A 13,578-nucleotide genomic window follows, 5' to 3' on the forward strand; every position below is an offset into this window, starting at 1 on the left:
TGTTCTTGTTGTTGTTGTTGATTGCTCATTTGTCCAGTCTATTTCTTCACTGTGAACTTTATGTTAAAGTTGGATTCTGCTCACCTGGGAGAGGGCACGCATTATCCTAAGCTTTAAACCTTTTTTGTGATGCTCTTGTCAGAGCTACCTTTGGGGGTCTGTAAGTTTTTCAGTCTTTCCAAGATAGTATGATTGTGGTCTTTATTCAGAAAGGAGCCTTGCCCCCTGCAGCCTCAAGTGCTAGCACTTGGCCATTGAAATGTGACAAAGTGCCCTGCTTTCCTGAAACCACAAGCACTAGTACTTCTCTCTGCTTTGGAACTGTGACCAGGGCTCCTCTCCCTTGTGACCAACCACAAGTGCTTCTCTGCACCCTGGAACTATGACCCGGAACTATAATTGGGTAATAGAGTTGTTAATGAGTGCTACCTGCATCTAGTATTATCAAAAAATCCCCTGCAAACTCATTCTGTAATCTCTTTTTTACTAGTTGTCTGACCCCCTTAACTGTCTTTGGGCTGAGATCTCCTGAAGCTGTCATCAGAAAGGCCTCTAAGGTCCACCACTGTAGCTGCTGCTATATGTGCTTTTGGTCAGCCCTCACCCATGTGTCACAGACCTCTTCTGCTGATCTCCTTATTGTCTTAGGTTGGACATATGTCTCACCTTGACCTTTCGTTCACTCTGTTGCCTAGAAATTTGATTTAAGGAGTTATTTTAAAGTTGTTTGAGGAAAATGTTGGGAGAGTTCTACTGGGTTGCTGCCTCTTTTCCAGTATCTTAGGTCTTCTCTTGACTTTAGATTTTCATAGGAGAAGCTAGAAAAGGTAAGTCTCTGTAATTGTGACCAAACGCCATCTCCTCTGACTCAGAGGAGTACATATCTAGTCCAGGGGTTGGGAACTTGTGCCCTCAAGGTCACATGTGACCCTCTAGGTCCTCAAGCATGGCCCTTTGACTAAATTCAAACTTCACAGAACAAATCATTTTATTAAAGGGATTTGTTTTGTGAAGTTTGGATTCAGTTAAAGGGCCACAATTGACCTAAAGGGTCACATATGACTTTGAGGCCATAGGTTCCCCACCCCTGATCTAGTCCTAGAAGGGACCTTAGATGTCATCTAATTCAACTTCTTCATTTTGCATATGAGAAAACTCAGGTCCTCTAATTCTTTAGTAAATACTCTTTCTATTTCAATTCAATTCAACATTTATCATGCACGTGGTAGGCACTATTCTTATGGTGATTCTGTATGGTTAGAACCATAGCTCAGGTACCTGACATACCAGGAAGCTTTTTCTGATTTCTTCAGTTTATCTATTTCGCCCATTCTTCAAATCATTTTATATATGCTTTGTATTTTATCATTTGTGTACATGTTGTATTACCCCTTCCAGTCCCGATAGAATGAAAACTCCTTAAAGGTTGATATTATTCCATTTCTTTTTTTGAATCCTTAGTATCTAGCCCAGTGCTTTGTGCATAGTAGGCAAATAACAACTATCTAAATTGATTTGAATTATGGAATGCAGTAATTTCTGAATAATGGAAATTATAGGTCACCCAGAGGGCAATGGAGAGGGGCATGATGGGTGGGCATCAGAGACTGTAACATATTATCAGCCCAGAAATTACACAATAATTATAATAATAATAACAATAACAGTTATATAGCACTTAATATGTTTCAGGCACTGTGCCAGAGAATTTATAATTATCATCTCATTTGATCCTCACAATAACCCTAGGAGGTAGGAGCTATTGTTATCATCCCCATTTTACAGGTGAGGAAATTGAGGCAAACAGAGAATAAATTACTTCCTCAGGGTCACCTTGTGAGTAAATGCCCAATTCAAATCTGAACTCAGGTCATCTTGACTCCAGATTTGCTTTTCTATCCACTGTGCTCTCAGAGAGATGTGTGACTAGAAAAGGCAGACCACACATGAGGTGAGAGTGATACCTAACTGAAGGAGAGTTTACAGGTAGCAACAAAGCATATTATTGTGATCCAGGTAGTACAAGCCATACATTTTTATCTAATGCCTTCCCTTCTTTTTTTTTAAGCAATTGGGGTTAAGTAACTTGCTCAAGGTTACACGGCCAGTTATTTTGTGTGGGTGTTAAGTATCTGAGCCTGGAACCGATCCCAGGTCTCCTGACTCTGGGGCCAGTGCTCTTACTCACTGTGCCACCTGGCCGCCCTGCCTTCCCTTCTTTTAGTCTTTTCTAGCTATCGTTATTCTCACATTAAAAAAAAAAACACATAGTAGTGTAGAGGGACATTCCGGATAAAGAAACAGAAACAGATGGCAGGAGAAACAGAGGGAGAGAGCACAAGTGGAAACACACACTCACAGATGCATCTTAGTGCTTTCTATCTTATTTAAGAGAAATGTATATACAAACACACCAGAAGCTGGCAGGGTTATTACAATCAGCATTCAGAGAAGAGTAGATATCTTACAAACCAAAATTCATTTATGAGGCAGGAAAATTTCACTGAAGAGAAGGCACAAGGAACCACCATCTTGCTTGTGGACTCTCCTTCAAAAAGTCATCTGTTATACACAGGGCTTGTGCTGGACTGGGTGCCGGGGAAGAAAGATATGAAACAATATTTCTCCCACCCCCCCACACCTGCTTCCACCCCAGAAGCTTTCATTCTACTGGGCTAGGGGAGAGAGAGGTCCATAGAGAGGAACTAGACACAAGTATAGTACAAAAAAGAAGGCACTAGAGAATTAACAACTGTGTGTGGAGTGCTAGACAGCTTCCCAGAGGAAGTGATGCCTGAGGTCAAGGACTCTGAGAATAGGAGATGGAGGTGGTGATTTCAGTAGTTTGTAACTGTCTCTGACTGTAAAAGAAATCCTATAAGGTAGTCATTATCTTGTATCTGGGGAGGACTTTAGAAGTTGCCTCATCCAACCTCAGTTTTAAAAGGAGGAGAGTAGAGTCCAAAGAGGGAAGTGATTTGACCAATGCCACAAAGCTAGAAAGCAGCAAAGCTGTTTCGAATCTTTCCAATATACAGTTCTATTCATATCACTCCCTTCCTCAAAACCTTTGGATGGCTCACTATTGCCAAGAAGACATATTTATCTTGCTCTGAGATTTAAATCCAAAATTTATCTACAACCGTTTTTTCTAACCTTTATCCCCTTTTTTTTCCTCCCATGAATACTATGATCCAGTCAAAATGTTCATTCAGTTACCATTCCCTAATCACATCCTATTCTTTCTCATCTTTGCGCATTTTCTTATAGCATTTATTATTCCAAGAATGAATTCCTTTCAATTTTTATACCTTTTTCTCTACCCTAACCCCTAACATCTTAAATTGTATATCCCATAGATATCTTAAACTCAACATATGTAAACTGATTCCCCACCCCCACCTTCCCCCAAAAACCCCCCCCCCCCAACCTCCCCATTGTTGTTCAAGGTACCACTCTCCTTCCAAGCAACAAGACTTACAACCTAAGTGTCACCTTCAATTCCTTATTCTAACTCCCCATGTGCAATCTGTTGTCAAGTCTGTTTACTTTACATTTTTAGATATCTTGTACATGCCCCCTAGAGGTGTATGAGATTCCAGAAGGACTAGCACCTCTGGTGTGAGGGCTTACTGAGAGCCCTTTTTAAGGGCTGCTCATCCACTTTTGGTGCCCACTTTCACCCAACTCTCAACTGTGGTTCCAAGGATTTGTGGTCACACTCTGGTAAACCATTTCAGCAGACAGGTTAAACCAGGTGGAGAGTAAGAGATGGTTTTCAAGCCTCTCAATGAGTTAGGGGGGTTTCTACCCCCAAGCACATGAAGATTTCTCCAGATGGAATGAGTGGATGGAATAATTTGTTTCAATAGCTACAAAGGCTACTAAAGAAGGTGCTATGGAGTCTTTAGAGCTCGGCCAGGCATCGAAGACACCAAAGTTATCCATTGCATCCTAGGCCATTGTCAGTCATCTTGACTTTTCTCCTGCCACTGGACTCCTCAGGAAGAGAGAGTGAGGCTGATATTCTTTCTGAATCCTTTCATCTCATTGCCATTTGTGCAACTCTGCCTACTGAAATCCAATTTACTTGTTAGTCAAGACATCATCCCTGATGTCTTTGATCCTCTTTGAAAACAAAGGATGAACAATAATGTTCCCCCTTCTTTCCTCTGACCTTGTCACCATACTGGTGCAGCCTCTCCTATTGTAATAAGCTGCTAGTTGATTTCCTTGCCTCAAGTCTCTCCCCACTCCAGTCTATTCTCCACCTAGTTGTCAAATTAAAGTACAGGTCTGACCATGTTACCTCCCCTAGTCAATAAATTCCTGTGGCTACCTACTACCCCCCAAGATTGCATATAAAATCTTCTGTCTCACTTTCAAAGCTCTAATAACCTGATCCCTTCTACCTTCCAGTCTTCTTACACTTTACTTCCACACACTCTATAATCAAGTGACATTGGCCTCTTTGTTGTTCCTTACACAAGGTACTCTATATCCCAACTCTGTGCCTTTTCCCTGGCTGTCCTAATCTCTCTCCCTCTTAATCTCCACAGCCTTGTCTCCCCTGGCTTCTTAAAATCCCAGTAAGAAATCTAACCTAAATATCCTTAATGCTTTCCCTCTGTTGATTGTCCCCAATTTATCCCTCACATGCACGCACACACACACACACACACACACACACACACACACAAATATATATCCTGTTTGCAGTAGTTGTTTTCATTTTGTTTTCCCCATTTGACTGTAAACTCTTTGAGGGAATTGACTCTTTTCATCTTTCTTTGTATCCCTAGGGCTTAGCACAGTATCTGGCACATAGTAGGTATTTAATAAATGTTTGTTGATTGACTGGCTGACTCCAGGAAGCCTTCTTTGATACCCTAAATTGAAATTGATCTTTATCTCATCTGATCACACAGCACTTTGGACTTCTCTTATGTATCTGGGATATTCCAAGTTGTCTTTTGCTCTCAGTGTTTTATCACCACAACTACATTGTGAATTTGTTTAAGAAGATATCTATTCCAGTGCTTATTGCAGTGTTTTGTAACCAGGTATAAGAATTTAATAAAAGCTTACTGAATGGCTGAATTAAAGAATTAACATAGTATTTGGGTTATTTCCCGGTACAATTAGAGGATACAGTTTTCTCAGGCATCATGGTACAGTAAATGGAGCCCTGAATTGGATGCTAGGGGATGAAGGTTCATGTTTCAACCCTGCTATAACTTGAGTGACCTTGGATAAATCTCTGCCTTCCTTTGGATAGTAACTTATCTAAGTAACTCCAGTGACTTTATTCATCAATATCCCAATATATAACATGGGTAAGATGGCCTAGATGATCTCTCAGCTGCCATTCAACTCTAATGGATTACAATTAACTGATCATGATGTCTCCCTCATATCTCTAGAACAGAACTGGACTAACCCACTATATTTTTCAGAATCTTTATGTAAGCAGGGTTTTGAAACATTTAGCTTTTCTTTGAGGCATGGTCACTCCAAGGAAAATGATTTCTGTTTCTGAATCCTTTCATCCCATTGCCATTTAGTAAAAGTCCTTTGAAGCCAGAGTCCTATAAACAAGAGGTCAAGACTTGGCTAAGAACAAACAAATTCAGATGTACAAATGTTCATTCACTCAGAAAAGTCAACCCTGTGCTATTTAAATGGAATCTGAACTCACAAGAAGAAACAAAAAAGAAATTATCCACTATTTTTCAAGGCAAAATTCTGTTTTTTCCTTCCAAAAAGGGAAGGCATTTGGAGCCATCAAGTTCCCTGTTAAATGATGTTAGCCCTTTGGCTAGAGTTTTTATTTCCCATACTTATACTGAATGAGAAGCATGGAGTCCTTATTTCTATGGAAAATGGAAAACCATAGGTGCAGTTTTACTTTTACTATGGTCAGCTTGGTTCCTGATACAGATTCTAATCTTTGTTTCTAATGCCCAGGCTACGAGGAGAGGCCCTGATTTTCATGCCCAGCCCCTGGGACCATGTGTGGGTAGTTGTAACACTCCAAGTCTCCTGCCTATACCTAACTGAGATGCAAAATGGCCTCAGTGAACTAATAAGACAGTCAGGAACCCAGAGAAGTGACCTATTACCCTGCTATATATGCTATTAGTGAGCATCCTTTTCTAGTGACAAGAAATTGGAAATAAGATAGATTTGTGCAATTAGAATAAGTAACTCCAGATAGAAACCAACCACATCTCTCATCATTGCTTACTTCCCCCATTCTGGGAAATAATTTGTGCGGCCCCTGAACTAGCATAAACCACTGACCTTGGCCTACATAGAAACCCATGAATATTTCCATGCATCATCATAATGACTCCAGAGGAGGAAAGTCAGGACCAAACCACATAGATATTATTGCTCTCTTACCACATTGATGCAAATCTTCTGACATCATCAACACAAGTCCATTTGATCTGGTCTTACATGGCCCACTCTGAATACAAGCCCATGACTTTAGGATCATGAATCATGGACTCAAAGCTTGATGATGAGCTGCCCTCTCTCCATCCCCCTTTATATGAATGGGGAAAATAAGATCTAGAAGGGTTAAGTGACTTGTTCACTCCAATGATCTGTTCAGACCAGGTCATCTCATTCCAGAGCCAATGAACTGCCCCTTGTGGTGCCACATATTACCTCTGGTCCCTGAGTTCAACCTGACTGGTCATTTAATATTCTTTATTCAAATACTGATTCAAAATTAGGCCTGATTTCCTGGGATAAAAATCTTGGAAGAAAATATGTAATCCAGGACTCACTTCAGTGCCCAAACACACATTACTCTGGCACTTGATCAATAACTTTACTGCCTGTTTAGGAGTTGGTATTATTTTTCCTTGCTGCTCTAGCCATGCACTATGCTATAGAATGCAAAAGAGAGGTTCCAGAGAAAGAAAATGAACTTTCTCTCTCCACCTGTTTGGGACCTAGAAGCAAATTCTCATTCTACATGTACTTTCTGAGGATTTCTCCACATCATCTACACTCCTGCATCATAAAGTCATAGGTTGGGGGCAGGCCGGGAAGTGACAGCCCTGTGGCACAGGGGCAGGCCGGGAAGTGATGTAGGCTGGGAGGAGGCCTAACCAACAAGGGGGGCAAGTTGTCCTACCAACCACAAGGGCCACTACCAGGCCTTTCACCAAAGTGCTGGGACTGGAAAGAGCAAGGTAAGAACCAAATGCAGGGCCCCTGTCCAGGACAGCAAATACTCCTGGGGCTACAACTCCATAGGCCAGAAATTTTTTAAAAAGCCCCTATCAGGACCTCCAAGGACCAGGATGGCAGAGTGAACTCAGCCTGCTCCAACCCTCCCCCTGCCCCTGCAAACATAGTAACTATTGCTCCAGGGCAAAACCCTCAACAGTAAAGGCTTGGGAACCCTAGAGGAAGGGCATGGCTAGGGCCCTGCTTCAAAATGGGTAGAAAGCAGACTACAAAGACTCTGGAGTCCTACTATATTCAGAGGGAGGAACCAAACTCAGAGGGAGACAAAGTAGACTCCACACCCACAGCTGAAACATCAACAGGGAACAGATTACAAGCATAGAAAGCTCTCCTAGATGAGCTCAAAAGGAACTTTGAAAACCAAATGAAAGAGAGAGAAGACAAAATGAATAATTCTTTTAAAATCAAAATTGCAGAATTAGAAAAACATTATAATGAATAAAACAGCTCCTTAAAAAGAAAAGTGTATGATATGGAAAAGGAGCCCCAAAAACTAACCAAGGAAAATGATTTGCTAAAACCAGAATCAACCAAATTGAAACAAATAACTCTATGAGCAACCAAGGATTACTCAAACAAAACAACAGGAATGAAAAATTAGAAAAAGAGGTAAAATACCTCAATGAAAAACTAACTGACCTGGAAAACAGATCCAGGAGAGATAACCTGAGAATCATCAACCTACCAGAAAATCATGATGAAAAATGAGCCTGGACAACATTCTCCAAGAGCTCGTTAAGGAAAACTGCCCTGAGATACTAGAACCTGAGGGTAAAATAGAAATCGAGAGAATCCACTGGACACCTGCTGAAAGAGATCCCAAATTGAAAAGTCCTCAAAATGTTGTGGCCAAACTCAAGAACTACGAAGTAAAAAAGAAAATACTTAAGGTGGCCAGAAAGAAACAATTCAAATAGCAAGGAACCACAGTGAGGATCGCACAGGATTTGGCAGCCTCTACACTGAAAGATCAGAGGCAATGGAATTCAATTTTCTGAAAGGCAAAAGAGTTCGGGTTACAACCAAGGATCACTTACCCATAGAGACTGAGCATATTCTTCCAGGCAAAGAGATGGTCATTCAAAGATGTAACAGATTTCCAGACCTTCCTGATGAAAAAGCCAGAGCTCAATGGAAAATTCAACCTCCAATTACAAGATGTAAGAGTGACATAGAAAGGTAAACAAGGAAAACACACACAAACACACAAACACACACACACACACCCTGTTATTTAATAACAGCAAACATTTATAGACAAGTAGAGGGTATGAGTATAAATTACACAAAATGATGATTAAAAAAATCTCATTAAGGGCTACAAAGGGACTGCAATGTAAGAAGAGGAATGAATGAAGTGGAAAAGGGTAAATTATGCCACACAAAGAGGTATAAAAAAAATATAGCAGAGGAAAAGAAGGGAGGGAGATGAATATTATATGAGCTTTTCCCTCATTGGGTCTGGTGAAAGGAGGGAATAACAACCAGTTAATCATAGGACTCTATGCAGAAGAGACACCAAACTTATAATATTAGAGGGAAAGAGGGGAGGGAGAGGAGCTTCACATGAGATTTGTTCCTGTCACTCTTGGTGCAAAGAAGAAATAACATACTTTATTAAGTATAAAAATATCCTACAGGCAGTAGGGGGGGAGGAAGGGCTATGAAAGCGGGGGTGTATAGTAGAGAGGGAAGAAGTAAGGGGAAGGGGAGGAAGAAAGAGGGGGGCTGATAAGGGAATACTGAGGGAGGCAGTGCTCAAAAGGAAAACTATTAAGAAGGGGAAGGGAGAATGGGAGAAAAAATACAAGCATTAACAGGGGAGGGAATAGGATGGAAGGAAAGAAACAGACAATAATCATAACTGTGAATGTGAATGGAATAAACTCTCCCATAAAATGGAGGCGGAGAGCAGAATGGATTAAAAATCATAATCCTACAGTGTGCTGTTTACAAGAAACACATCTGAAACAGGGATACACACAGAGTAAAGGTAAAAGGCTGGAATAAAATATATCATGCCTAAGCTGAAGTAAAAAAAGCAGGGGTAGCAATCCTTATTTCAGATAAAGCAAAAGCAAAAATTGATCTAATTAAAAGAGATAAGGAAGGAAACTATATCCTGCTAAAAAGCACCATCAAGAATGAAGCAATATCATTACTTAACATATATGCACTAAGTGGTCTAGCATCCAAATTCCTAGAGAAGTTAAGGGAATTAGAGGAAGAAATAGATAGCAAAACTATACTAGTGGGAGACCTTAATCTCCCCCTCTCTGAGCTTGATAAATCGAACCTCAAAATAAACAAGAAAGAAATTAAGGAGGTGAATAGAATTTTTGAGAGTGCATGTATGATAGATCTCTGGAGAAAACTGAACGTCGATAAAAAGGAATATACCTTCTTCTCAGCAGTCCATGGCACATACACAAAAATTGACCATGTACTAGGACACAAAAACCTCACTATTCACTGCAGAAAGGCAGAAATAATAAATGGATCATTCTCAGATCATGATGCAATAAAAATCATATGCAATAAAGGGCCATGGAAAGACAGACTAAAAACTAATTGGAAACTAAACAATTTAATCCTAAAGAATGAGTGGGTCAAACAAGAAATCCTAGAAACAATCAGTAACTTTATTCAATAGAATGACAATAATGAGACAACATACCAATATTTGTGGAATGCAGCAAAGACAGTTCTTAGGGGAAGTTTTATATCCCTCAGTGCATACATGAATAAAGTAGAGAAAAGAGAGGCAAATGAATTGGGCATGCAATTGAAAAAGCTAGAAAAAAATTGTAAATCCCCAATTAAATATTAAATTAGAAATATTGAAAACCAAAGGAGAGATTAATAAAATTGAAATTAAGGAAACTATTGAATTAATAAATAAAACTAAGAGCTGGTTTTATGAAAAAAAAACAATAAAATTGATAGACCCTTAGTCAATATGATAAAAAAAGAGGAAGAAGAAAACCAAATTATGAGTATCAAAAATGAAAAGGGTAAACCTACCAACCATGAAGAGGAAATTAAAACAATAATTAGGAATTATTTTGCCCAGTTGTATGCATATAAATTTGACAATCTTAGTGAAATGGGTGAATATTTACAAAAATATAGGTTGCCCAAATTAACTGAAGAGAAAGTAATTTACTTAAATGACCCCATCTCAGAAAAAGAAATCAAACAAGTCATCAGTGAACTCCCTATGAAAAAATCTCCAGGGCCAGACAGATTTCCTAGTGAATTCTATTAAACATTTAAAGAACAATTGATTCCAATAATCTACAAACTATTTGGGAAAATTAGTGAAGAAGGAGTCCTACCAAATCCTTTTTATGACACATATATGGCACTGATACCTAAATCAAGAAGAGAAAAAACAGAGAAAGAAAATTATAGACCAATCTCCCTCATGAATATAGATGCAAAAATCTTAAATAAAATATTAGCCAAAAGACTACAGCAACTTATCACAAGAATAATACACTTTGATCAGGTAGGATTTATTCCAGGAATGCAAGGATGGTTGAATATTAGGGAAACCATTAGTATAATTGATTATATCAACAATAAAACTATCACAAACCAAATCATTATCTCAACAGATGCAGAAAAGGTTTTTTGACAAAATACAACATGAAAAACACTAGAAAGAATAGGAATAAATGGAGCCTTCCTTAAAATAATAGGTAGCATCTATTTAAAGCCATCAGCAAGTATTATATGTAATAGGGAGAAGCAAGAAGCATTTCCAATAAGATCAGGTGTGAAACAAGGATGTCCACAATCACCCCTCTTATACAATCTGGTACTAGAAATGTTAGCAGTAGCAATTAGAGGGGGAAAAAATCAAAGGAATCAAATTAGGCAAAGAAGATACCAAGCTATCGCTCTTTGCAGATGATATGATGATATAATTTGAGAATCCTAGAGAATCAAGTAAAAAAAAAACTACTTGAGAGAATAAATAAATTTGGCAAAGTTACAGGATATAAAATAAACCAACATAAATCCTCAGCATTCCTGTATATTTCTAATAAAATTCAACAGCAAGAGATAGCAAGAGAAAACCCATTTAAAGTTACTGTAGACATTATAAAATATTTGGGAATCTACCTGCCCAAACAAACTCAAGACCTATATAAACAAAACTACAAAACACTTTTCACACAAATAATGTCAGATCTAACTAATTGAAAAGACATCAATTGCTCATGCCTGGGTTGAGCTAATATAATAAAAATGACAATTTTACCTAAATTAAATTATACATTTAGTGCCATACCAATCAGTTTACCAAAAAACTACCTTATACAGCTAGAAAAAAATAGTAACAAAATTCATTTGGAAGAACAAAAGGTCCAGAATATCAAGGGAATTAATGAAAAGAAATGCTAGGGATGGTGAACTAGCTATACCAGATTTTAGTCTGTACTATAAAGCAGCAGTCCTCAAAACTACTTGGCACTGGCTGAGGAATAGAGTCGTAGATCAATGGAATACCGTGTTTCCCCGATAATAAGACACTGTCTTATTAATTTTTTGGACAGAAAAACACCAGAGGGCTTATTTTCAGGGGAGGGCTTATTTTAATGAACATTGACAGCAATTTTAATAAACAGGTAAATGTGAACAAAAAAAATGTACCTTTATTCAATAAGCAAATCACTGGGGAAGAACAGGATGACGCGCTCACTGCTGCAGCTCTGATTGTATGCAGCTCAGAGTGCAGCGTGCGTTTCACCTGGGGGGGGGTGACGGTGCATACAGAGGGTACTGTAATGTAGCGTGTAGCGCAGGGGATCACCTTCACTACAGTAGCAATCTCAATAGGGCTTATTTTCGGGGGAGGGCTTATTATCAGGGAAACACGGTAGATTGGGTACACAAGACTCAGCTGTCAATGACTTTAGTAATCTACTTTTTGATAAACCCAAAGACCCCAGTTTTGGGGATAAACTATTTGACAAAAACTGCTGGAAAAACTGGAATATAATATGGCAGAAACTGGGCATAGACCATTATCTAACACAATATTCCAGAATCAAATCTAAATGGGTGCATGATCTAGGTATAAAGGCTGATACTCTAAGCAATCTGGGAAAGCAAGGAATAGTTTACCTGTCATATTTGTGGAGAGAGGAAGACTTTATGAACAAACAAGAATTAGAGGGCATTATAAAATGCAATATGGGTAATTTTGACTACATTAAATTGAAAAGCTTCTGTACAAACAAAGCCAATGTAACCAGAATTAAGAGGGAAGTGGAAAATTGGGAAAGAATTTTTACAACCTATGTCACTGATAAAGAACTCATTTCTAAAATATACAGGGAATTGAGTCAAATCTATAAGAATACAAGTCATTCCCCAATTGATACATGGTCAAAGGATATTGAACAGGCAGTTTACAGAGGAAGAAATTAAATATATATATATATATATATATATATATATATATAAGCATATGAAAAAATGCTCTAAATCACTATTGATTAGAGAATGCAACTCAAAACAACTCTGAAGTACCACATCTCTCCATTCTGATTGGCTAAGATGACAAAACAGGAAAAAGAGAAATGTAGGAGAGGATGTGAACAAATTGGAACACTAATGCATTGCTAGTGGAGTTGTGAACTGATACAACCATTCTGGAAAGCAATCTGGAATTATGCCCAAAGGGCTATAAATAATTTCATATCCTTTGACCCAGCAATACCACTTCTAGGGTTGTATCCCAAAGAGATCATAGAAGTGGAAAAAAGACCCATATGTACAAAAATATTTATAGCAGCTCTTTTTGTAGTAGCACAGGATTGGATATTAAGGGGGTGCCCATCAAATATGGAATAGCTGAACAAGTTGTGTTATATGCATGTTATGGAATACTATTGTGCAATAAGAAAAGAGGATCAGAGGGACTTCATATTTACCTGGAGAGGCTTATATGAACTGATGCTGAGTGAGAAGAGTAGAGCCAGGAGGGATTTTTACACAATTACAGACACAACGTATGTGTGACGACCAACTTTGATAAACTGGACTCTTCTCAGAAATCCAGAGATATAAGTCAAACCCAAAAGACTCATGATGGAGAGAGATGTTTACATCCAGAGAAAGAACTGCGATTGAACCCAGATTGAAGCAAACTACCTGCCCTTTTTTTGTTTTCTTGGGGTTTTTTTGTTTCCTCTTTCCCATTCTTCATTCCATATGTTACAATCCTTCTTTATAACCTGACTAATGCCTAATGTGAAAGTATGTGCAGATACTATATTTGATTGTATGCCACCATGG

This window comes from Petaurus breviceps, unplaced genomic scaffold (genome assembly GCF_028583685.1).
Source record: "Petaurus breviceps papuanus isolate PSGF00001 unplaced genomic scaffold, PetGlider_PUasm1.0 138, whole genome shotgun sequence".
Classification (NCBI taxonomy): Eukaryota; Metazoa; Chordata; class Mammalia; order Diprotodontia; family Petauridae; genus Petaurus; species Petaurus breviceps.